The 26,525-nt window shown below is 33.9% G+C and overlaps 1 long non-coding RNA gene across 1 annotated transcript; it reads right to left on the reverse strand.

The window, feature by feature from the left end:
• Positions 1–343: 343 nt before the first annotated feature.
• On the reverse strand, positions 344–26,525 carry LOC131410553 (uncharacterized). Its single transcript, XR_009221286.1, has 3 exons — positions 26,376–26,525; positions 7,908–7,975; positions 344–3,381 (listed from the first exon to the last, which is right to left on the reverse strand). It is a non-coding gene; the product is annotated as an uncharacterized LOC131410553 (long non-coding RNA).

The raw sequence follows: 26,525 nt of genomic DNA on the forward strand, positions 1-26,525 counted from the left end.
TATGCTTTATAGAAGATTACAAAACATACCCAAGAGCCCTAGGATCTCATGCTCACCTATTACTTTAATTTCCTACTTGAACTGAAGTAGTTGAAGTTTTGAATTATTATATTTTCTTCTACATCCTATTTTTTTCAGTCTGCCCCCTGAGTTTGTAAAATATTCGTTAGTTTCCTCTTTATTACATCTCCCCCCCACACACACAGATACACACACACTCAATTTAGAAAACACACTCACATACAATTTATGTGTTGTGAGAGAGGAAAATGATGTGCTTTGCTAGAAAACAAGATAATTAAAATAAAAAATAGATACATTTTAAAAATTCCTTATCCTTTTACCATACTATCCTCTTATATTCATTCTTATCTGTTCCACATCCCTAAATTCCTATAAATTTCCTTTGAAAAATACTATTTCTACCTCCAGTGTTACCAACCTTTTGATACAAGCACACCTTGGAGACATTGCATGTTTGGTTCCAGACCACCATGAGAAAGCGTCACATGAATTTTTTGTTTCCCAGTGCATATAAAAGTTATGTGTGGACTCTACTGAGGTTATTTTTATTTATTTATTTATTTATTTATTTATTTATTTATTTATTTTTATTTATTATTTTTTTTTGTGAGGAGGATGGCCCTGAGCTAACATCTGCCAATCCTCCTCTTTTTGCTGAGGAAGACTGGCCCTAGGCTAACATCTGTGCCCATCCTGCTCCACTTTATATGGGACGCTGCCACAGCATGGTTTGACAAGTGGTGCGTCGGTGCGCACCCAGGATCCGAACCAGCGAACCCCGGGCCGCCGCAGCGGAGCGCGTGCACTTACCCGCTTGTGCCACCAGGTCAGCCCCTCTACTGAGGTTATTAAGTAAGCAATAGCATTATGTCTAAAAAAACAATGTACATAGCTTAATTAAAAAATATTTTACTGCTGAAAAATGTTAACTACCATGTGAGCCTTCAGAGTCGTACTGTTTTTGCTGATGGAGGGTCTTGCCTTGATGTTGAAGGTTGCTGACTGACCAGGATGGTGATTGCTGAAGCCTGGGGTGACTGTGGCAATTTCTTAAAATAAGAGAGCAATTAAGTGTGCCACATAGATTGACACTTCCTTTCATAGATGATTTCTCTGTAGCACGCAATGCTGTTTGATAGTATTTTGCCCACAGTAGAACTTCTTTCAAAATCGGAGTCAATCCACTCAAACCCAGCCACTGCTTGCTCAACTCAATTTACACAATATTTGAAATCCTTTGTTGTCCAACAATTGTCCAACAATCTTCACAATATCTTCACCAGGAGTAGAATCCATCTTAAGAAACCATTTTCTTTGTTCATCCATAAGAACCAACTCCTCATTTGTTAAACTTTTATCATAGGATCACTGCAATTCAGTAACATTTTCAGGCTTGACTTGTAATTCTATTGCTATTTCTATCACATCTGCAGTTACTTCCTCTATTGAAGTCTTGAACCCCTCAAAGTCATTTATGAGGGTTGGAAGAAGTTGATTCCAACAGTTGGCTTAAAATATTCAGTAAACTGTGTTGTAAACAGATGTTCTGTCATCCAGGCTTTGTTGTTCCATTTATAGAGCACAGGCGGAGTAGATTTAGCATAATTTTTGAGGGCCCTAAGGTTTTCAAAATGGGAAATGAGCATTGGCTTCAACTTAAAGTCACCAGCTGCATTAGCCCCTAACAAGAGAGTCAGCCTGTCCTTTGAAGCTTTGAAGCCAGGCATTGACTTCTCCTCTTTAGCTATGAAAGTCCTAGATGGCATCTTCTTCAGATATAAAGCTGTTTCATCTACATTGAAAATCTATTGCTTAGTGTAGCCACCTTCATTAATTATCTTAGCTAGATCTTCTGGATAACTTGCTGCAACTTGTACATTAGCACTTGCTGTTTCATCTTGCACTTTTATGTTATGGAGACAGCTTCTTTCCTTAAAAGTCATAAACCAACCTCTGCTAGCTTCAAACTTTTCTTCTACAGATTCCTCACCTCTTGAGAGTTAGGGCCTTGCTCTGGATTAGGCTTTGGCTTAAAAGAATGTTGTGGCTCTTTTCATCTTCCATCAATACCACTAAAACTTTCTCCATATCAGCAATAAGCTGTTTTGCTTTCTTGTCATTTGTGTGTTCACTGGAGTAGCACTTCAAATTTCCTTCAAGAACTTTTCCTTTGCATTCACGACTTGAGTAATTGTTTGGTGCAAGAGGCCTAGCTTTCAGCCTGTCTCAGCTTTCAACATGCCTTCCTCACTAAGCTTAATCATTTCTAGCTTTTGATTTAAAGTGAGAGATGTGTGAATCTTCCTCTCACTTGAACACTTAGAGGCCATTGTAGGGTTATTAATTGGCCTAATTTCAATATTGTTGTATCTCAGGAAATAGGGAGGCCTGAGAAGAGGAAGAGAGATAGGGGAACGGTTGCTGGAGCAGTCAGAACACACACAACATTTATTGATTAAGTTTATCGTCTTTTATGGGCACCATTCATGGCACCCCAAAACAGTTACAATAGTAACATCAAAGGCCACTGATCACAGATCACCATAACAAATATAATAATGATAAAAGAGTTTGAAATATTGTGAGAATTACCAAAATGTGAGATGGAGACAGGAAGTGAGCAAATGCTATTGGAAAAATGGCACCGATAGACTTGTTCCATGCAGGATTGCCACAAACTTTCAATGTGTAAAAAGTACTATATCTGCAATTTGCAGTAAAGCAAAGTGCAATAAAACAAAGTATGCCTGTATTCCATGCCATCTTGGTCCTAGCCCTCAGCCTGCAAAGCTTTTCAATGTAATTTCTTATGCAAAGATTTTTGTTCCTATTAAGATTTCTATTTCAAAATATTAAAATGCAATCTACCTCTCCCAGCACACAGGATATGAGTATATAATTTCTAAAGTGTCATCTAGCTACAATATTTCAAATTCCATAAAATATTAGGTGGATGCTGGAAGATGATGAATTAGGAAGCTGCAAGAATCAGTTCTTCTAATAAAACACCTATTGAGTCCATAAGAAGTGTCAAAATCAACTTCTGCTGAAATCCAGATACTAGCCAAACTCTTACAGCTTCCAGGACAGTGCTTGATAAAGAAAGAGGCTGGTAAATTTTGGTGAATTTTGGTGTTTTGCATAGCAGCTGCCATCCCCCATCCTCAAGTTCAGCAACAGGCAATGGTAGGACAGTGGCCTGGTGTGGCTTGCTAATACCAGGGTAGGCAATAAGACCTTGACCTCCAAAAATTGGCTTTGGATGTTTTGATCTGCCTAGTGGTTCACTGAGGGACTGGCAAAGAGGTAGGACATTCTTTCAACTCCCAGGATCTCAAGTGAATTGTCAGGCAGCATCTGTTGAAAGAATTTAAAGAGGAAGAACATCTTTATTATTTTCTTATTGGATTTAGGTATTCAAGAAAATCTTTGTGAGGGTACTGACTGACTATAGAGATAAATAGATAGAAATTTCAGTGACTATACTGACAAAGAATATGGATTTTGCAAAAATAATCTTAATTAACTAAACAGATAACTGAGCCCCCAAAAGTAACAACAAAAAAATTTCCAGGGGGGAGTGAGAATCTGATTTCCAGAGCCACCGCATTATGATATTCCATGTATCCAGTTCTTGGTAAAATATTATAAAGTATACAAAGAGGAAAATATGGTTCATTCACAGGAAAAAAAATTGACAGGGAACCATTTCCAAGAAAGCCTAGTCATTGGACTTACCAGACAAAGACTTTAATTTAACTATCTTAAATGTGCTAAAAAAATAAAAGCCAAAGGAAACCATGGACAAAGAACCAAAGGAAATCAGAAGAATGAAGTATGAATTAGTAGAGAATATCAATAAAGATATAGAAAGGATAAAATGGAACCAAATAGAAATTATGGAGGTGAAAAATACAATAGTGACAATGAAAATTTTACTATAGAGGTTCATCAACATATTTGAGAAAGTACAAAAAAGAATTAGAGAATTTGAAGATTGGACAATTGAAATGACCCAGTCTGAGGAACAGAAAGTAAAAGGTGTGAAGAAATATGAACAAAGCTTAAGGGACTTATGGGATGCCATCAAGTGTGCCAACATCTGCATTCTAAGAGTTCTAGAAGTAGGATAGATAAAGAGACAGAAAAAATATTTGAAGAAATAATGAGAGAGGATTCTGTGATGATGTCAGAGTAGAAGGCATCAGGAATCTGTCTCTTCACCTAGATAAGAAACACACTGGCAGAATCTGTATAATGTAACTATTTTTAGAACTCTGGAGTCTATTGAAGACTTGTAACTTCCAGGGGAAGGCTTAAATTGGACAATAAATTGTAGTTAATTTTAGTAAATTTCAGCTTTTAGCACATAGAAGGTAACCATTCCCCTTTATCCAGCCACATGGCAGGCAGCCCTGCACATGTTCCAGGAGGAGCTTCCACAGGTAAAGGTAGGGTAAAAAAGATCCTGTCCTCCATATATCAAAGATGTGTGCTCTGATTGCTGATTGCTGATTGCTGACTCTGACTACAGAAGTGCAAACAAAAAGATGGCAAGCCATTGTTGTTGCACCTCCCGTTGTTATTGTAATCCCCTCTCCTTATAATTGAAGTGACTTTCAGGGGACTTAAAGGACTGGTCCTCTTTTTTCCCCTTCCTTCATTTTTCTATTTTTCCCTTTTCAGGATCCAAACATTAAAGATTAGGACATTCAAAAACAACTGCATACATAGGAGAAATTAGAAAGTCACCGTCCATGCCCAGGGAAAGGTGCAGGTACAGGAAAGACCTGAAAAGACCATAAATTTACACTGCAGGATGATTCTCAGGACAGAGACAGCCTATAACAATAAAAAAACTAGTAAGTAAAAACATAAAAAACAGCAAATCCTGGTGAAGGGTGAAGGGGCAAATCTGATGTTTGCAGTTACCACATTATTAGATTTAAATGTCAAGTTTTCAACAAAAAAATCACTATACATACAAATAAATAAGAAAATATGGTCTGTTGAAAGGAAAAAAAAAAGGCAACAGAAACTGTTTCAAGGACAACAGAAACTGTCTTTGCAAAAGTCCTGATGGCAGATTAATTAGACAAAGACTTTAAAATGACTGTTGTAAAGATGCTCAAAGAACTAAGAGAAGACATGGAGAAAGTAAAAAAAAAAAAAAAAAAATTAATGAATGAACAAAATAAAAATATCAGTGAAGAGATAAAAAACCTAAAAAGAAACCAAAAAGAAATTCTGGGCTGAAAAGTACTTCAACTAAAATAAAAATTCACTACAAGGATTCAAAGGCAGATTTGAGCAGGCAGAAGGAAGAATCAGTGAACTTGAAAATCGAACAATGGGAATTATGGAGTTTGAGCAATAGAAAGAAAAAAAACATTGAAGAAAAGTGAACAGGGCCTAAGGGATTATGGAGCACCTTCGAGTGGATAAACATACATATTATGGTAGTCCTGGAAGAAGAAGAGAGAGAGAAAGGGAAAGAGAGGATATCTGAAGAAATAATAACTGATAACTTCCTAAATTTGATGCAATACATGAATATAAACATCCAAGAAACTCAGTGAACTCCAATTAAGAAGTACTCAAAGATACCCACACTGAGACATACTATAATCAGACTGTGGAAAGTCAAAGAAGAAGAGGGAATCTTGAAACCATCAATAGACAAGTGACACGTCACATACAAGGGATCTTAATAAAATAACCAGAAGACTTCTCATCAGAAACTTTAGAGGCCCAAAGGCAATATGCCTATATATTCAAAGTCTCAAAAGACAAAAACCTGTCAACCAACCAAGAATTCTATATCTAACAAAGCTGACTTTCAAACGTGAGAGAGAATCTAAGACATTCCCAGGTAAACAGAATCTGAGGAAGTTGAATATCATTAAACCTGCCCTGCAAAGAATGTTCAAAGGAGTATTGCAGGGTGAAGTGAGAGGCCACCAGACAGTAATTTAAAGCCATATGAAGTAATGAAGATACCAATAAAGGTAAATATATGGGCAATTCATATTATTGTAACAATGGTTCATAACTCTACTTCTTGTTTTCTACAAGATTTAAGAGACAAACACATTATTTAAAAAACCAATTATGAGTCTAAAAGCTAGTATTATTGTAACTTTGGCTTGTAACTCCATGTTTTGTTTTAACATAATTTAAGAGATAATACATTTAAAGAATTATTAGTTTATGTTTTGGGGCACACAATTTATAAAGATATAATTTTATAACATCAACAACTAAAAATCATGTGAATGAAATTCTAAAGGAGCAGAGTTTTGTGTGTTATTAAAGTTAAACTGACATAAATTCAAGTTAGAATGTTATAAATTTAGAGTATTAAATGTAATCCTCATGGTAACCACAAAGAAAATAGCTATAAAATATACACGAAGGGAAATAATAAAGGAATTTAAACATTTTACTATTTTAAAAAATAAGCGAAACACAAAAGAAGACTAGTAATGGAGGAAATAAGGGACAAAAAAAGCTATAAGGCATATAGAAAACAAATAGCACAATAACAGAAATAAGTCCTTCCTTATCAGTCATTACTTTAAGTGTGACCTTATGTTAGGCCACAAATTAAGTCTCAAAAGATTTAAAAAGATAGGCAGCATTCAAAGTATCTTCTCTGACCACAACAGGATGAAGATAGATATAATCAATAACAGATGGAAAACTGGAAAACCCACACATGTGTGAAAATTAGACAACACACTCTTAAACAATCAGTGGATGAAAGAATTAATCACAAGGGAAATTTGAAAATACATAGGGATGAGTGAAAATGAAAACACAACATAACAAAACTTATGGGATTCACCAAAGGCAGTACAAAGAGGAAAATTTATAGCTATAAACACTAAATTAAAAAACAAGAACCACCTCAAACTAACAATGTAACTTCACAATTTAAGACACTATAAAAGCTAGCAGAAAGAAGGAAATAATAAATATTAGAAGATAAACAAAATAGAGAATAGAAAAACAATAGAGAAAATCAATGAAACCTAAAGTTAGTTCTTTGAAAAGATCAATAAAATTGACAAATCTTGAGCTAGATGAACTAAGATAAAAAGAGAGAAGACTCAAAATACTAAAATCAGAAACAAACCAAGGATATTACCACTGGTTCTATAGAAATAAAAACGATTAAAAGAGAGTACTAGAAAAATTACACACCAACAAATTGGATAATCTAGATGAAATGGACAAATTCCTAGAAACATAAAACCTACCAAGACTAAATCATGATGAAATAGAAAATCTGAATAGGCCTATGACTAGCAAGGAGAATAAATCAATAATGAAAAATCTACCAACAAACAAAAGGCATAGAACTGCTGGCTTTACTGGTGAATTCTACCACACATTTAAAGAAGAACACTAGTGCTTCTCAAACTTTTCCAAAAACTTGAAGAGGAGGAAACATTTCTTAACTCATTCTTTGAAGCCAACTTTACCTTGGTACCAAAGCCAGAAAAAGACACTCAAAGAGAACTACAGACCATTATCCCTTATGAACATGAATGCAAGAATCTTCAACAAAATAGTTGGAAACCAAATTCAGCAGAATATTAAAAGGATTACATACCATGACCAAGTGGGATTTATTCCTGGAATGCAAAGCTGGTTCCATGTGTGAATATTAACATAATACACTATATTTACAGAAAAGAGAGATAAAAATGATCCTCTCAATTGATGCAGAAAAAGCATTTGACTAAATTCAACACACTTTTATGATAAAAACACTCAACAAACTATAAATAGAAGGAAAATACCTCAACATAATAAAAGCCATATATGAAAACCCATAGTAAACACCACCCTTAATGGTGAAAGATCAAAAGCTTTACCTCTAAGGTCAGGAGCAAGGCACTGATGTCTGCTTTCACCACTTCTGTTCAACATAGTACTGGAAGTTCTAGTGAGAAAATAAGGCAAGAAATGAAATAAAAGGCATCCAAGTTAGAAAGGAAGAAGTAAAAATATTTCTGTTCACATATGATATGATCCTATATATAGAAAACCTTAACGTTTCCACACACAAAAACACTATTAGAACTAATAAGTGAATTCAGCCAAGCAGCTGAATACACAATACACAAAGTTTAGTTGCATATCTATACAATAACAATGAACAGTCTAAATTGGAAATTATTAAAACAATTCAATCTACAATAGCACTAAAAAGAAAAAATTACTTAAAAATGAACTTAACCAAGGAGGTAAAAAAAAAAAAAACTTGTACAATGAAAATTGCAAAATATTTCTGAGAGAAGTTAGACATAAATAAATGGAGACATATGCCATGTTCATGGACTGGGAAACTTTATATTATAAAGATGTCAATACTACACAAAGAGATCTACAGATTTCAATGTAATCCCTATCAAAATCCCAATGATGATTTTCGCAGAAATAGAAAAACCCATCCTAATTCATCTGGAATCTCAAGCGACCCTGAATAAACAAAAAATCTTGAAAAAGAAGAACAAAGCTGGAAGACTCACACTTTCTGATTTCAAAACTTACTACAAATATACAATAATCAAAATCGTGTGCACCGGCATAAAGACAGACATAGAGACCCATAGAATAGAGAGAGAGCAAAAGCTCCACAATCTTGGATTTGGCAATAATTTCTTGATTATGACACCAAAGACTCAGGCAAGTAAAGAGCAAATAGACAGACTGGACTTCATGAAAATTTTAAAAATTTGTGCATCAAATAACATTATCAACAAAGTAAAAAGGCAATACACAGAATAGTAGAAAATGTTTATAAATCATATCTAATAAGGGTAATATCTAGACTAAAACTCAGCAAAAAAACAAACAACCTGAATAAAAAAATGAACAAGGGACTTGGATTAACATTTCTCCAAAGAAGATATACAAATGACTAATAATAAGTACATGAAAAGATGCTCAACATCACTGATTATTAGGGAAATGCAAATCAAAACTACAATGAGATAACACCTCACACATATCAGGATGGCTACTATTGAAAAAAAAACAGAAAATAACAAATGTTGGTGAGGATACAGAGAAATTGGAACCTTTGTGCACTGTTGGTGTGAATGTAAAGTGGTACAGGCACTGTACCATATTGAAAACAATATGGCTGTTCCTCAAAAAATTAGTATTACCATATGATCTAGCAATTCTACTTCTGGATATATGTCCAAGTGAAATGAAAGCATGGTCTCAAATAGATATTTGTATACCCATGCCCATATGTTCACGATAGCCAACACGTGGTAGCAACCAAAATGCCCACTGATGAATGAATGGATAAGCAAAATGTGGTCCATACAACAGAATATTATTCAGCTTTGAAAAGGAAGGAAATTCTGACATATACTACAATATAGATAAACCTTGAAGATATGCTTAGTAAAATAAGCCAGTCACAAATAAAACAAATACTGTATGATTCCACTTATACGAGGTACTTAGAGTAGTCTAAATCATAGAAACAGGAAGTAGAATGGTGGTTGGTGGGGAGAAGGGGAGAATGGGGAGTTTTTGTTTAATAGGTATAAAGTTCAATTTTACAAGAGGAAAAGAGTTCTAGAGATGGATGGTGGTGATAGAAACAATTCCATTTACAATTAACATCATCTAAAAGAATAAAATATCTAGGAATAAATTTAACCAAGAAGATGAAAGCATGTTCACTAAAAAGTACAAAACATACTAAAAAAAATTAAAGAAGACTCTAATTAAATGGAAAGATAACCCATGTTAATGGATTGGAAGACTTAATAGTGTTAAGATGACAATACTCTCCACAACAATCTACAGATTCAATGTAATCACTATTAATTTTTCCAATTTTTGAAAAATTAGAAATTTGATCCTCAAATTCATATTGAATTACTTGGGGCCCCAAGCAGACAAAACAATATTGAAAAAGAAAAACAAAATTGAAAGATCCACATCTCCTGATTTCAAAACTTAATACAGAGCTATATTCACCCAAACAACGTGATACTGGCATGAAGATAGATGGATAGATCAATGGCATAAAATTGAGAATGCAGAAATAACCTCATATATCTATGGTCAATTGATTTTAACAGTGGTCTAAGACCATTGTATTAATCATCTTATATTCATCCCATTCATAAGGGAGGGAGTCTTACCTGGGGTTTAGGGTATGGATGAACACAATTGGCCCTGGGAAGATGAAACTGATAGCAGTTTATTAGTCAAATACATTTAGAGTTGATCCATGAAGGGGGGACACTGCATGCCATACAAGGTCACACTAGAGTTGCGCTTAGGAACAGAATGAATGACAAGGTGCAGGCAGGGTTTGTAGTATCAAGAGGTTGAGGTGCCCCTGGTGCCTTCAGGAGGATGTGATGGTTTATTTGAACAATTTCTGTGGGCTGGCAGGGAACTGAAACTCACTGTTCAGGGATAAACGGGATCTGCGCTTGGTCTGTTTGATAAGGAGGGTTGTTTGGATAGGGGCCCCATTGCTGGAGCAGCATAGAGAGTGAAACTTTCAGTTAGGCCATTCGAGGCACTCTCTATTTTATGAGGTCTCAAGTCAGCTCATAATATTAGACCATAATATCAAGCCTTTCACCACACACATGCAAAAGAACGAAATCAGACCTCTAACTCACTACTTATACAAAAATTAACTCAAAATGGATAAATGCTCTAAATATAAGAGCTAATATTATAAAACAGAAGAAAACATAGAGGTAAATCTTCATGACATCAGATTTGGCAATAGATTTTTAGATTTGACACCAAAAGCATGAGCAACATAAGAAAAAAAGAGGAAATATCTGCACTCCTGTATTCATTGCAGCATTATTCACGATAGCAAAGATGTGGAGGCAGCCTAAATATCCATCCACAGATGAACGGATAGAGACACTGTGGTATAAACATACAGTGAAATGTTATTATGCTTTAAAAAGGAAGGAGATCCTGCCGTATACGGCAACATGGATGAACCTGGGGGATGTTTTTGCTGAGTAAGGTAAGCCAGTTAGAGAAGAACAGACGCTGTGCCATTCTACTTGCATGAGGAATCTGGAATAGTCAAATTTATGGAGGCAGAGAGTACAGGGGGTGGTTTCTGGAAGCTGGGGGAAGGTGGAAATGGGGAGTTGTTTTTCAACAGGTATAGAGTTCAATTATGCAAGATAGCTAAGTTCTAGAGATCTGCTGGAAAACATAGTGTCTGTATTCAAGAATACTTAAAATTTTAAGAGATTGGATCCCGTGTTGTGTTCTTACCACAATAAAATGAAAAAAAAAATAAATTAGATTTTATAAAAATTTTTAAAAAGCTATTTTTTAATCAAATGACATTATTAAACAAGTGAAAAGACAACATAAAGAATGGAAAAAAATATTTGCAAATTATGTATCTAATAAGGGTTAATATCTAGAATTTATAAAGAACTCTTAAAACTCAACAACAAAAAGACAAACAACCTAATTTAAAAATGAGCAAGGGATTTGAATAGACATTTCTCCAGAGATAATTTACAAATGCCCAACAAGCACTTCAAAAGATATTCAAGGTCATTGATAATTAAGGCAATGCATTTCAAAACCACAATGAGATACCCCTTCACATCCACTAGAATGGCTATAATTAAAAGGGACAAAAAGTAACAAGTGTTGGTGTGGATGTGGAGAAATAATAACCCTTATGCATTGCTTGTGGGAAAGTAATAATGATACAGCCGCTATGGAAAACAATTTGACAGTTCCTCGACGAGTTACAATAGAATTATCAGGGGGCCGGCTGGTGGCGCAGTGGTTAAGTGCGCCCGCTCAGCTGCGGCGGCCTGGGGTTCACAGGTTTGGATCCTGGCTGCGCACCAATGCACTGCTCGTCAAGCCATGCTGTGGCGGTGTCCCATATAAAGTAGAGGAAGATGGGCACAGATGTTAGCCCAGGGCCAGTCTTCCTTGGCAAAAAGAGGAGGATTGGCATCGGAAGTTAACTCAGGGCCAATCTTCCTCATAAAAACAAAAAAAATAGAATTACCATATAATCTGGCAATTCTGCTGCTAGGTATATATCCATGAGACATGAAAATAGATGTCCACGTAGAAACTTGTACACAAATGTTTATAGCAGCATTATTCATAATAGCCAAAAGGTTGAAACAACCCGAATGTCCATCAGTGGGCTGAATGGATAAACAAATTTTGTTATATAAGTACAGTGGAATATTATTCAACCATAAAACAGAATGAAGTATTGATAAATGTTGCCACTTGGATGGACCTTGAAAACATTATGCTAAGTGAAATAAGCCAGACACAAAATGTCACATATTGTATGATTCTTTTTAAACAAAATACCCAGAATAGGCAAATCCATAGAGTCAGAAAGCAGAGTACTGGTTGCTAGAGTGTGGGGGAAGGAAGGAACAGAGAGTGATTACTTAATGGGTATGGAGTGTTCTTCTGGAGTAATGAAAAAGTGTTGAAACTAGAGAGAGATGGTGGTTGCACAACACTGCAAATGCACTAAATGCCACTTAATTATACACTTTTAAATGGTTAATTGTGTATTATGTTTATTTCATCTCCATTAAACACGCACACATTCACTCACACATGCACACATGCGTGAAACAGACTCTCAATCCTTCAATCTGAAGTTTTAGCCATTTTCATCTTCTGGGAAAACATAGTGTGGGAAAACATAGTGTTGTTGAAAAATATGCTTCCTTTTCTGAAATTATGAATTGAAAGTATAAGGTTAATCCAGTTCTTATTTTGGGATTTATAAAAGTAAAATATACATCTGACACTAATGTGCCTATGATATAGACCTATATTTCATGGAATTTTTCAACTAAAATTTTACTGTATTGCTGATGGAAATCAAGAAATACATAATGACAAATAACTTCATTTAAAATTCTGAGGAGTGGTTAGATAAGAATTCTACCTTCCATATCCAATTTCTCAAAATATGTATGCCTTTCTTGGGTACAGAGAGCCAAATAATTTCTTTGTATCTTCTAATTTTTCTATTATCAATAATTCAATTAGACTAAGCCTTCAACACAGCTTGTCTTGTTCTCTGACTTACACACACTTACTTGAGGGTTAATATAAGTGATCTATTTAATGCTATTTTATGAAATACTGCCTTCATATGCTATCTCAGGCTTCTTCTCAGGAATGGGATGGCACTTCAGGGAGTTACTTGATCTATGCAAATTGAGCACGGAGCTATTGCTCTGTCTTTTCCGTCTTGGCCTGTAGGGAGCTAAAAAATGAACACCAGGTGCATCCTGTGGTAAGTTTTTGAGTACTGCTTCCCTTTATTTGGAACAATATGACAAACTTGAAATGTACTAACCATTTTATGACAGAAACTGACATAAATCAGAGATGTTTTCTGAAGAAAAGGAAAATAGTGTAAGGAGAAAGAATCTACAGTGAGTAGCTGAGATGCATTGGAGGAGAGAATGTTAACCATATCTTGATTTTTTTCCATAGGATTTCCCACACTTAACATACCTTTCCCTCAAGATTGTCTTAGGAGAGTCTAGTATTTGTGACATAACACATGTCAGGGCAAGGTCACACATAACAGGATGCTTGAAGAAGTACCAAAGGACTGGGGAATATAGATTTTAATATCAACAGGTTCAAGTTGCTGACAGATTGGACATACTTGCTGAGACATCTGATCCCACAGGAAAAGTGCATTTCAGAAACTGATAGCTGATCTGACTGTTACAGTGTACTGGGAAAAGGGAAGCAAAAAGAATGTGTTAAGGCTGAATGAACTTGTAGTTTTCTGATTAAATTTTGTGATTCTGATAGATTTTAATTATTCAAAAATGTGTTGTAAACTAAGATAAAAATCAAAGCAAATTTTTTTCATGGAAACTGATTATGTTTTATTTGTGAAGCTACTGATGAATAAGAGTATGCAAATGTATTAGTTGAGATTTTGTTCTATGAAAGAATGTCGTATGCAGGCCCATTAAAATATATGTATATTAGAAAAAATTAGATATTTCCACAATTACGTCCAATAATACTGTCAGTGTCACCATTACAAGGAAAAGATGGTGACAAAATATATTAATCATTGTTCTCTTGAATGTAGTGAAACTTAAATCCGATAATATCATGTCTCTTAATAGATTTTCCAGTATATGCCTGAGGATGTTTCTAACAGCAATAAAGACTTCATCCAAGGCAGCAAAGATGAGAGCTGTCTGTCACTGGGAGTTAGTGCTAATACAAGGTTTCAAGTGAGGGTATTGATTAACTTACAAGAGGAAGGAAGCTACTTTTAGAACATGTGACAGGATATTTAGGGATTTTCTTTAAATCTTTATCTTCAAGAGCTAAATGTTTTTCTCTCCTTTCTCCAGAACTTGCAAAAATCCAAAAATAAAAGCACGTCATAATAACACATCAATAGATTTTTATAAATTCAAATGACAGAGTATTAAACACTTATGTTCAAGTGTTATAGTTTGCCCTGCTCTTTTTATAACTAGATAGCGGTACATATGTATGTGTACATACGCATATACATATATAGCATATGTATATACGCACAAATATACACACACATACATATATATAATTTTAAATACATGGTAAATTTTATTTAGAATGAATAAAACAAAGTCTTTTTAAGCTAAAATAGAAAAACTCATTGTACCAAGATTTTAGATCAAAATGGTTTGTTAAGCTAGTATCTAAAACTTGATGTAAGGTTGTAATGGCTAAAAGTAAAAAAAAAAAAACAGAAAACCTTGGGCACTGTTGGTATGTGGTAGAACACATAGAAAACTATATTATAAAATCAATCATTTTCTCCATCTCCATGATTCAAAGAGACTGTTGCCTGGACCATACTGTTGTGCTTCTTACAGTCAGAAAATTGGAATAAATCTCAAGATCTGGTTTTAATTGTACTGATTCTGGTTATGCATCTTATATAAACAAGGTCATCATTTCCATTTAACTCACTGAAATTTTGTAAGGGCAAATATCACCTTACCTGCCACAGAAATACTCCACATTTCAAAGTCTACTTATCCCCCTCTCACCCCACATCAACTGTTCTGATCCCTCCAGACTTGAACCTAGATATAGAACAGAAAACTGTGTATAATGAGGCACATGGCTAGTTAATGCAAACAGTTGTGTCCTAATTTTCCCTCAAGATGGTACAAACAAGTTTGAGAAAAAATTGGAAAAGAATTTTAACCAATTTGAATATTTGTAGACTGTACTCAAAACTTGTTTTGGGAACCATCAAATCAGGACCACAGCAAACATTTACCTCTCTGTAGCTACCAACCATTCCAATTGTTTCTCATGTTATGTAAAAGATACATTAGATATAATTACAGAGATATAAATATACACACACATACATATGTATAATTTTAAACACTTGGTAAATTTTGCAATATCCAAATAATAAGGGCAAAAACAAACTATTTCTTTTCTAAACCTATGGTCAGATTTGCAGCATCACCTTGGAGCTATATATAAAGCCTTTCATTTTAAAATATTGCAAAAGACTTTTCAAAAATAAAATATATTTTTTATTTACGTTTCTTTTTTCTTCACTTTGTTCCTACTCCTCCCTGTTTGCCCTGATACGACTTCTCTATCTCTTCTGTTTTTCTCTGTCTCTTCTAAAAATGTTTTATATAGTGAGAGAGAGGAGTTAAAATAACTTTATCTGGTAAAATAAAAAGGTCAATATATGTAATTTATATATATATATATAGGATATCATTTCACATAAAGTTTATAAATCTAGAGAAAACCTACTTATAAAACCATGAGTTGCGTTTTATAGCTGATAATAAAAATAAATGACCATAGGTGGAATTAACTCATGTATTTCTCCATTTTCTACCCTACCATCTCTCTGCTTCCTAACTACTAACGAGATAACAATAAATCGATAGATCAAAATAGCCTTATTGCTGATGCCGACTTCCAAAAATAAGTGTCTTAGCACGTTACCCCCATATTTCCCAATCTACTAATCTATTTATATGACCATTTTTTTTCCTTAATTTTCTGAACTTTTAGTGACATCAGTTATCTGCTTTTATTCTCTTCAATTCCCTTGTCACAGTGGAAGGAGAAGGGAGAAAAGATAAACTCAAGGATTGAATCTACCATCTTTAAATAATTTTTCTAACTAGTGTCTAAATTCCTGATTGTCATAAGTAGATTGTATATGTTTTGCAGTGCATGTTCACAGTTAGTTGTTGAAGGAATGCATAAATATTAAAGTCAAAATACCTACGTGTAGTTTATTTTATTTTTATTTTTTATATATTATGTATTACTATTTTATTTTAAAGGCAAAATAAAAAGTTTAGTACTCCATTTTATCTAAATTTAAGAACTAAAAATATCTCATAAAAAGAAACCAGGAATGATCTAAAATGTAGTGAATTTATTAATTGGAAATACATAAATAAATAATTTAAACTTTTTGAAAAACAATTTTTTTCTAAAAGTTTAATATTTATGGTTAATTAAAAGTTATGATCCTTTTTACAACAAAAGAGCTATAATTTTAGATAAGGAACATTTGTTGTGGTAGTTGTTCATTATTTCCCCCTCGAGATTACTTCCATTCCGTCTCATTTGCCTTAAATAAAGCATCTTCAGTAGTAACAGATCATTGGAATGTCCAGGTTACAGTCTCACACATCTAGTGATTGTGCCTCAAGTCCATCAAGGAAAGAATGCACAAAATATCTTCTTAACCCTAGAGATAAATATATTCATTTTTATGTTGGTAATTATTTAAATTTATACATTAATCTTTTGTTTCAGAAGTGCCTTTTTGATACACTGTATATAGATTATAAAATTAAGAACAAATATGACATGTAGATTTCCAAAAAATATTCATATGCAAAAAAATAAGCAAAGTAAAACCATTATCATGTTTAAAATATCTGACAATTTAACAGAGCATTTTTTTCCCTGAAATCGATTATATATAATTTCTGGGATGTCGATTCCAGCATCTTCTATAAAGACTTTCTTTTATTTAGATGTTAGACGAATACTTTGCACAAATAGAATGAGATCTGTAGATGCTGGCAGTACCTGCAATGGATGAATTCATATATTACTCAGCTCATTTCTTAATGATAGATCCTTTTCTAAATGCTATGACTTAAGAGCTATAGGAATATACAAGGCTCAAAAGAGTGCCACAAATGTGAATGTAGAGTTGAGACATTTGTTTTTACTTAGGGCAACAAATTATTTATTGAACTTTTAACATCTTGTGAGATGAATCCAGGGAAAAAGGAACTGTTTGACCTGGAAAGTTCATCGGGATTGCTTGGTGGTTGGTGTGTCTCCTTGGCAAGCTCAGACATGAGCCTCAGAGTTTACTTGTTTGTGAAAAAGCATTGATATCATTGCAGTTTTATTCTGTGAGGCATAATTTAATGAACTAAAGTGTTAATCGAGCTATTTAAGAAAAATTTAAAAACTTTGAGTTTATTAAAACAAAAAATGAAAAAAGCATGCAATCTTATATTTTATACCAGTAGAAAATATAAAGACTGAGAAATGTGTTTTGTTCTGACATTTACCAAATAACGTCAGTGCACTGAATCTACTTTCTGTCCCATCACTAAGACTCATTGGTAATTTTCCTAAGACAAACGCTAGTTCTTTAAAAAATATTTTTCTGTTTATGCATCTTTTGGTTAAAGATACCAAATAATATTTACAGGACAATATTGTTGACTATATTCCACATTGTAATAACTTTGTATGATGACAGTTGGTAATTAGTCTTATCAGTGCGATCATTTTGCAATGTAAATAATTTGACACTTTGTAATGTCAAATCACTATGCTGTACGCTTGAAACTAATACAATAGTGTATGTCAAGTGTACGTCAATAAAAATTAAGTAAATAAAACATTTACAGGATAATTTTCATCTCAATTTTAAAAATACTATTGAATCTCTGACCATACATTTTCAAAGTAATGGTTAAAGAAGTATATATATGATGCTATTATTTATTAATAGAACTAATGCAATCTAAATATCAGGATCAATAGAAGTATAAGACAGGTAAAGACCAATGAACCACAAAAGCATGTGGAGCTGGTTGAGGATACTTATTCCACATATGTTGCCTAGCAGTAACTCCTACCCAAGGCTGATGCTAACTCTAGGAAGCAATTAACGTTGAAGTGACTGGAAAAAATCCATGAGAAGGCAATGCATCACGTCGAGAAAAAATGCCCCACTTTTAAAGATGCTTAGTAGGATACACAGTCTAAAGCTGGACCAATTTCAAAAGGATCATTGGTTCCATAAACAGAGATTTCCAGGTACTTACAAGAAGCTTCAAAAATGATTTTTTTAAAAAATGCACAACAGAGCTATATCTGTTATTCAGAGCTATACCTGTTATAGCATTATCTTCACAAAATGATAATAAGGATATAACTTTTCATCCATCTATGACAAAGTAGTGTTACTTTAATCTGTAGATATTATGTTTCAAAATACAATCATGAGTAAGATGTGAGCTTAAATTGTATTTTAGCAAGAGCACCATGCTTCATTTAACTTAGTAATTCAGGAATATTTCATAAAATTTAATTAATATTGTATACAATATTACCTCAGTTATAGAAACATAAACATAATAATAAAAATGACAATATTAAGCTTCCCTGTTCTATAAGAGAGGAAAATGATGGATTATAGCATAGTGTAAAAGGGATCTATGGATTCTCCAGTTCAGTGTAACCATGCCCAAAGCCAATAATTGAAACAGCATATTCTGAGAAAAAGCATGAACTGAACTTCCTAGAGTGAATAAGACATTGGTATCGCTCAAAGAAAGCTGTTGTGAGTAAATACTAAAGAGTAAATGGAGCTAAATTATTTTCTAATAATTTCATTTCAAAAATATTAATACTTTCCTCCCTACCCACAAACTATCTGAATAATTCAATGCTTTTAAAGAAAAATTTTATAAAGTCTGTAAAAATACAGCCAAACCAAGCATCTGCAATCTAAAAGATATCCCACTGGATTAATGAAGTATTTTTAAGCTATGTGCTACGTAGCACAAGAGCTATTCTATTAATAAAGTGGGGCGGGGGGGAGTTGTGGGGAGGGAACAATTGCAAAAGCCAAAAAATAAAATAAAGACTAGTTGGGTTATTGCTGGGTGGACAGGGGAAAAGAGAAGGCAAGCAGAATAGATTCTTCACAAAGCAGCTCCAGTTCCATCTGCTTCATATTTTGGGCATGCAAGTAAAGCTGCATTTGAACAAAGCTTTTCATGGATGAAAAAAAAAAAACACTCAAAAAATATCAGGTGGTTTCTATAATATATCATAAAGCAAGTTTAAGGAGATATAGCATTAGTTACTAACATCATTTGCCAAGGTAATGAGTATTCGGAACTTGTATGCTTTTGGGCTATTCTGAAATATAGGTCAGGCAGTCATATCAAAACTAATTAGAAATTTAGTTAACATTTTGAAATAACATTTAACAAATATTTAGGTCAGTAAATTCACATGGAAATAAAAGTTCCTTATATTAACATAATGAATTTTCCGTCACATCCAGGTAGCTGAAGGGAAGAAGACATTGCTTTAATGTATTTAATGAGATCTCAGTTGTAGATTTGAATGTAATCATTTCAATCACTATGTTCTTAAGTCATACATCACACATTATTATTTCACACCAAAAAGAAAAGTTATCCACTATTCCTTTTTCTCTAAACAATGATATTTTCTGTCTATAATCATCATCTTTTCATTTATTGCTATCTGAAATAATCTTACTCTAGTTACTCATTTTTAGCCTTTCTCCCTTTAAACTCTGAAAAGGTTAGAGTCCTTGCTTATCTTGTTCAATTCTATATCTTCAGCAACTAGAAGAATGTCTAGCACATAATTAAGCAATCAGTAAATTTTGTTGAATGAATGAATCATTATGACCCATTGGTTAAGACAATTTCTCTACACTTTAGTTTCATAATCTGCAAAAAAATGAGACTGGTGAGGAAGGGAATTGTATTAGGTGTTTGTTCAGATTTCGCCAAACTCTAAACTGTAAGTAATTTAAGTGTTCAATCCTCAAATAAAGCTAAGTGAGGGGGCTGAAAACCAGTATTAAATACCAAATGTATAATATTTCAACATGTAAGAAGTCTAGAAGTAAACATTATTTATTGCTCTTAATAAGGAATGCTATTTCCATGGTGAAAGTCTGTCTATGAATGTTATATTTGGTCATGAACAAATTGCAGGCAGGCTGAGTGGATATAAATAGTCAATAGCTATATCCTTTTCACCTTGAACATGGTAACATTGATGATATGAACATAAATATACAAATGGAAAGTACATGTAAAAATACAAGTTAATTAGAGAAAAAAATGAAATTTTAATCAAGACCTTAATTCCATTAATGCTCTGCTTTAAGAAACTATATCTACAAAATTTCAAGCTAATGTTTTAGCCCTTTGCTGAGTGCTATGAATAAAAATATAAATAAGGTTTTGGTAGAGAGATTGCAAGTTAGGAGAAAAGAAAGAACATTATTTTACTTTCTGTCACAAATCATTTTGGATATAGAATTTTCAGCACAATCACTATTTCCCTTTTTGTAAGTAGCTATGTTATACATAGTTTGATGATGTTATGATGAGGCTGAGATTCTTTAACTGTTTACTAATGGAATATGAATTTACTTTATGTGGTCTATCCTACAGCATATTTTCCCTCAGAAAAAGAACCTTACATTTTGTGTGTGTGTGTGTGAGGAAGATCAGCCCTGAGCTAACATCCATGCCAATCCTCCTCTTTTTTTGCTAAGGAAGACTGGCCCTGAGCTAACATCTATTGCCAATCCTTCTCCTTTTTTCTCCCCCCCCCCTTTTCTCCCCAAAGCCCCAGTAGATTGCTGTATGTCATAGTTGCATATCCTTCTAGTTGCTGCATGTGGGATGCAGCCTCAACGTGGCTGGACAAGCATGTGTCGGCACACGTCTGGGATCCGAACCCAGGCCGCCAGTAGCGGAGCATGCGCCCTCAACCACTAAGCCACCGGGCCGGCCCCAGAACCTTACTTTTTAACATTAAATAAAATGCATTAAGAATACATTCAATCCTCAACAAAATACTAACACTGAGTTCAAGAATACATTAAAAGAATTATACACCAAGATCAAGTGGAGTTTATTCCAGCCATGCAAGGATGGTTCAACATATGCAAATCAATAAATGTGATACACCACATAAACAGAATGAAGGATAAAACTCATGATCATCTTAATAGATGCAAAAAGGAATTTGACAAAATTCAATATTCATTCATGATAAAAACGATCAACAAACTGGGTAGAGAGGGAATGTACCTCAACATAATAAAGGCCGCATATGACAAGCCCACAGCTAACAGCATACTCAAAGGTGAAAAGCTGAAAGCTTTTCCACTAAGATCAGGAACAAGACAAGGTTGCCCACTCTTGCCACTTTATTCAACATAGTACTGAAAGTCCTAGCCAGAGCATTTAGGCAAGAAAAAGGAACAAAATGCATCCAAATCAGAAAGGAAGAAATAAAATTGTCTCTATTTACAGATGACATGATCTTATATGTAGAAAACCCTAAAGACTCCTTCAAAATACTGTTAAAACTAATAAGTGAATTCAGCAAAGTTGCAAGATACGAAATCAACATACAAAAACCAATTGCATTTCATACATTAACAATGAACTATCTGAAAGAGAAATTAAGAAAGCAATCCTATTTACAATAGCATCAAAAGAATAAAATACCTAGAAATAATTTAACCAAGGAGGTGAAATATCTGCACACCGAAAACTATAAGACATTGATGAAAAAAATTGAAGAAGATACAATTAAAAGAAAAGGTATTTTATAGTTTTGGATTGAAAATATTAATATTATTATATATATATATAGTATCCATTCTACTCAAAGCAGTCTACAGATTCAATGCAATCCCTACCAAAATCCAATGGCATTTTTCACAGATACAGAAAAAACAATCCTAAAATTCATAGGAAATCACAAAAGACCCTGAACAGCCAAAGCAATCTTGAGAAAGGAGAACATGGCTGGAGGCATCACATGTCCTGATTTCAAACTATATTACAAAGCCATAGTAATCAAAACTCTATGGTATTGCCATAAAAGCAGACATATAGACCAATGGAACAGAATTGAGAGCTCAGAAATAAACCCTTGCATCTTCATTCAACTAATATTTGACAAGGGTGTCAGGAACACACAATGTGGAAAAAATAGTCTTTTCAATAAATGGTGTTGGGAAAACAATATTCACATGCAAAAGGGTGAAAATGAACACTTATCTTGCATCATTCACAAAAATTAACTGAAAATGAGTTAAAAACTTCAATTTAAGACTCAAAACTGTAAAACTTCTACAAGAAAACATAGGGGCAAATCTCCTTGACATGGGTTTTAGCAAATATTTTTTGGATATGTCACTCAAAGTACAAGCAACAAAAGCAGAACCAAACAAGTGTGACTACATCAAACTAAAAAGCTTCTTCAAAGCAAACAAAATGTTGAACAAACTGGAAACGCAATCTGTGGAATGGGAGGAAATATTTGCAAACCATATATTTGATAAGAGATTAATATCTAAAATATATAAGGAACTCATACAACTCAATAGCAAAAAAATAATCAAATTAAAAAATGGCAAAGTACCTGAATATACATTTTTCCAAAGAAGACATACAGATGGCCAACAGATACTTAAAAAGATGCTCAACATTACTAATCATCAGTGAAATGCAAATCAAGCCCACATTGAGGTATCACCTCACCTGTTAGAATGACTGTCATAAAAAAGATAAGAGATAACAAATGTTGACAAGTATGTGAAGAAAAGGGAACCCTTATACACTACTGATGGGAATGTGAATTGGTACAACCATTATGAAAAACAGTATGGAAGTTCCTCCAAAAATTAAGGATAGAACTATGATATGATCCAGCAATCCTACTTCTGGGTATATAACTGAAGGAAATGAAATCAGTTTCTCAAAGAGATACCCTTACTCACATGTTCATTGCAGCATTTTCCACAATGGCAAAGACATGGGAACAACCCAAGTGTCCATCAACAGAAGAATGGATAAAGAAAATGTGGTATATATGTACAGTGGATTATTAATCAGCCATAAAAAAAGGAAATATTCCATTTATGACAATATGGGTGAACCTGGAGGACATTATGTTAAGTAAAATAAGACACACAAAAAAATAAAAGCCAGTTTCACAGAAATCGAGAATAGAATGTTGGTACCAGGGCTGCCTTCTTTTATTTCTTTATCAATTAGCCACAAATCTGATCAATTTATGTGATAGTCTAAAAACATTGTCTTTCCCAAGTCCCCCTGGGATTATTGTACACTTTTTATACTTATAGACCTTACTACATCCACTTTGGTAAATCACCAGGTCTAGGGTCTTGGATAACTTATCTAATGTATGTGTGCATCACTTTTCTTCTCTGTAAAATGGAGAGGATAACAGACCTATTTCATTGGGTTGTTATTAGTATTAAATGTGTTGATACATATAAAGTGATTAGAAACAGACTGGCTTATTACAAGCATATTTGACATTGATAAATAAGGAAATAAAAATACGAGGACCAATTTCACAGTAAAAAAAATTAAAGAACTAAATCTTAGTGAAGGAAATCAATCCTAAATATACGTTTTGTACGTTGTTTCTTATTTTGAATTTATGATAATGTTTTGATTATAATTAACACAGTATACATATTTGAGAATTATTTTATGCATAGCTTTGAGAAAAAGTCAATAACATCAATTCGTAAGAAGGAATTTATAAAGTTATAGTTTTACTTTATTAGTTAAATATTAGATTATGATTTGATAAACTGATTAACAGGTAAATAATTTCATAATGTAAAATATATTCTATCCTAAAATTATGGGAATAGTAAATGATCCTGTAGATTTATTAAGAAACGTAAAATAGGTAATGCAATGTGACCACATCACACAAATAACTATAGTATCTAGTAACCATACAGCAAAATAAAGGAGAATGCTGACTCTTGTTAACTGCCTCATTTCAAGAACTCTAAGTTGGCAATGATTGTAAAATGCATGATTGTTTTTTCTACTAAGGAAAAAAGCTATAAATTAAATCATGGTAAAAATGAGTTCTTACCATATAGACTTTTATGTTATACATATTTACAGAGCTCTTTTAGACATAATACAACAAATACTAATTTATATGCCAATTCAATCATAAATCAAAGGAAAATTTGGTGAAATTAACCAATTAAAATATTCTCAGAGTCATCTTATTTGTGTTTCTTTTCCATCAACAAGAGTGGTAGGAAGACAATATGTCTGTAAAGAATGTTCTACTCTTCTCTCCACCTTCTTCTCCAAGCCACTGACAGCCTTTTGTGCTTTTTAAATTTTTGATTCAAAGATAAAATGATTTTAGAAAATGGTCAGGAATCATATCTCTTCCTCAAATTGCCCTTGAATATTTTTTTGACTAAAGCACCCAGACATTGCAATTGTCCAGTATGTCATTGGTAATTTCAACCACATTTATGCATGTCCAAGCAATAAAATCTATGTCATGCCTGCTCCCTGGGTGACAGCAGTTCTAAAATGACATTGGCTGTAGGTATGTCTAGATTGCAGAGATGTTAAAATGAGGGGAGAAAAAGTATGTCTTATGATCTATGAAATTTGGTATCTAGGAACCAAACTGCTAGATGTTATATGTTGTGATGTTGAATTTTAATTTTTTATGGATTAAAACAAAAACAATGAAAGGAGACTGTGAACCTTAGGTTATTTATGTAAGTCCTATCGGTAATCAGTAAATGAATGAGGATTTAATCTTACATCTTTTGGCTTCTAAAGCTGGTGTTAATTCTATTCTAGTAGATGACTTAGAAAAGCTTAATTCAGGAAATATAAATAATATAATAATATATAATAATAATAATAAATAATATATTATATTATATGTAATATAAAGCTTAATATTGGAAATATAGACTATATTTATCTCTCATATAGTGGCAGCATTAACTGAAAGAAAAATTAAACATACTTTATTAAATGTGTGCAATATATAAGATATTATTATGGGAAGAAAATAAGATGAGTAAGATCTAATCTTGGAAGTGGCAGCGGATGGACAGTGGAGAGAAGAGAGGCTAGCTGACAATTACAGATATGCATAGTTAAAAGTAGAAGGCAACAATTGCTACACTTCGGGATTCTTGAATAGAAATATATCTAATCCAGGTAGAAAATGTTTAGAATGGGAGCAAAATGTATTATCAGGAGGTTAAGACTCACAAGGATTAGTTTTCGTTTATTTTAAGTGACTTCATGCAAGTTACTTAACTTTTTTAACCTCAATATTTTCACTTGTAGTATTATCTATCCAGCATACCTCGCAGAGTTTTTGTGATGAGCGTGTGAATTGCATGCTTAGTGTTAGATGAAGTTAAGATACAATGATTCCTAAAAGAAGATTGCTTTTGCCTACATAAAGTCCTCGATCTAAATTCAGTAAGGACATTGATTAATAAAAGAGTAATGAAGATAGTATTCCCCATTAAATGAAGAGCATGTCCAAGACATAAATATGTGAACATACAAAGAACACACGTGAACAATGAAGAGACATAGAATAGAAAAGGTTTTTAAAACAAACTTTTTTTGAGGGGAGAAGTCAAGATGGCGGCGTAGGCAGACTCTGAACTCACCTCCTCCCGCGTACACAGCCAATTTACAACTACTCGTGGAAAAATCACCCCTGAGAAAGAACTGAAAACTGGATAAGAGGAACTCCTGCAACAAAGGACAATCCTAATTGAGGTGGAAGAGGCAGAAACTCCCTTCTGGAGAGGAAAAACACCGCCTTCACAAGCCACCAGCCTCATGGCCGCCTGGGAGCAGCTCACAGGTACACAGCCCTCCCTGGAGGCGTGGGGCCCGGAGCCGGGGAGCGCCCCTGCTGTGGGCATTTTGTGGACCCAGCACAATCGAGATGAGTGGCATAATATCTGACTTTGCTTGCTACTAAAACACAGGGGAGTACCCCCAGAAAAGCTGGTTCACAAAGAAAGTAAAACTGGCTCTTACAGGGCCCACGCGCAAACTGACCCATTTCAGAAAGCAACGTAAAATCACCAGAAAGAAAGGTGCACAGTGCTTTGGTGAAGAGAGACTCACCTGATAGGCCCTGAGTGCATCTTGGTGAGAGGTGAGACCTCTCCAGGGACTGGGACATTGGCGGCGGCCATTGTTGTGGCCTGGTGTGGGCATGCTGACACAGATGCCATTGGAGTTCTCCCTGGGGCCTGCTAGCCCAGATCTGCCCCA

Source organism: Diceros bicornis, chromosome 10 (genome assembly GCF_020826845.1).
Source record: "Diceros bicornis minor isolate mBicDic1 chromosome 10, mDicBic1.mat.cur, whole genome shotgun sequence".
In the NCBI taxonomy this organism is placed as follows: domain Eukaryota; kingdom Metazoa; phylum Chordata; class Mammalia; order Perissodactyla; family Rhinocerotidae; genus Diceros; species Diceros bicornis.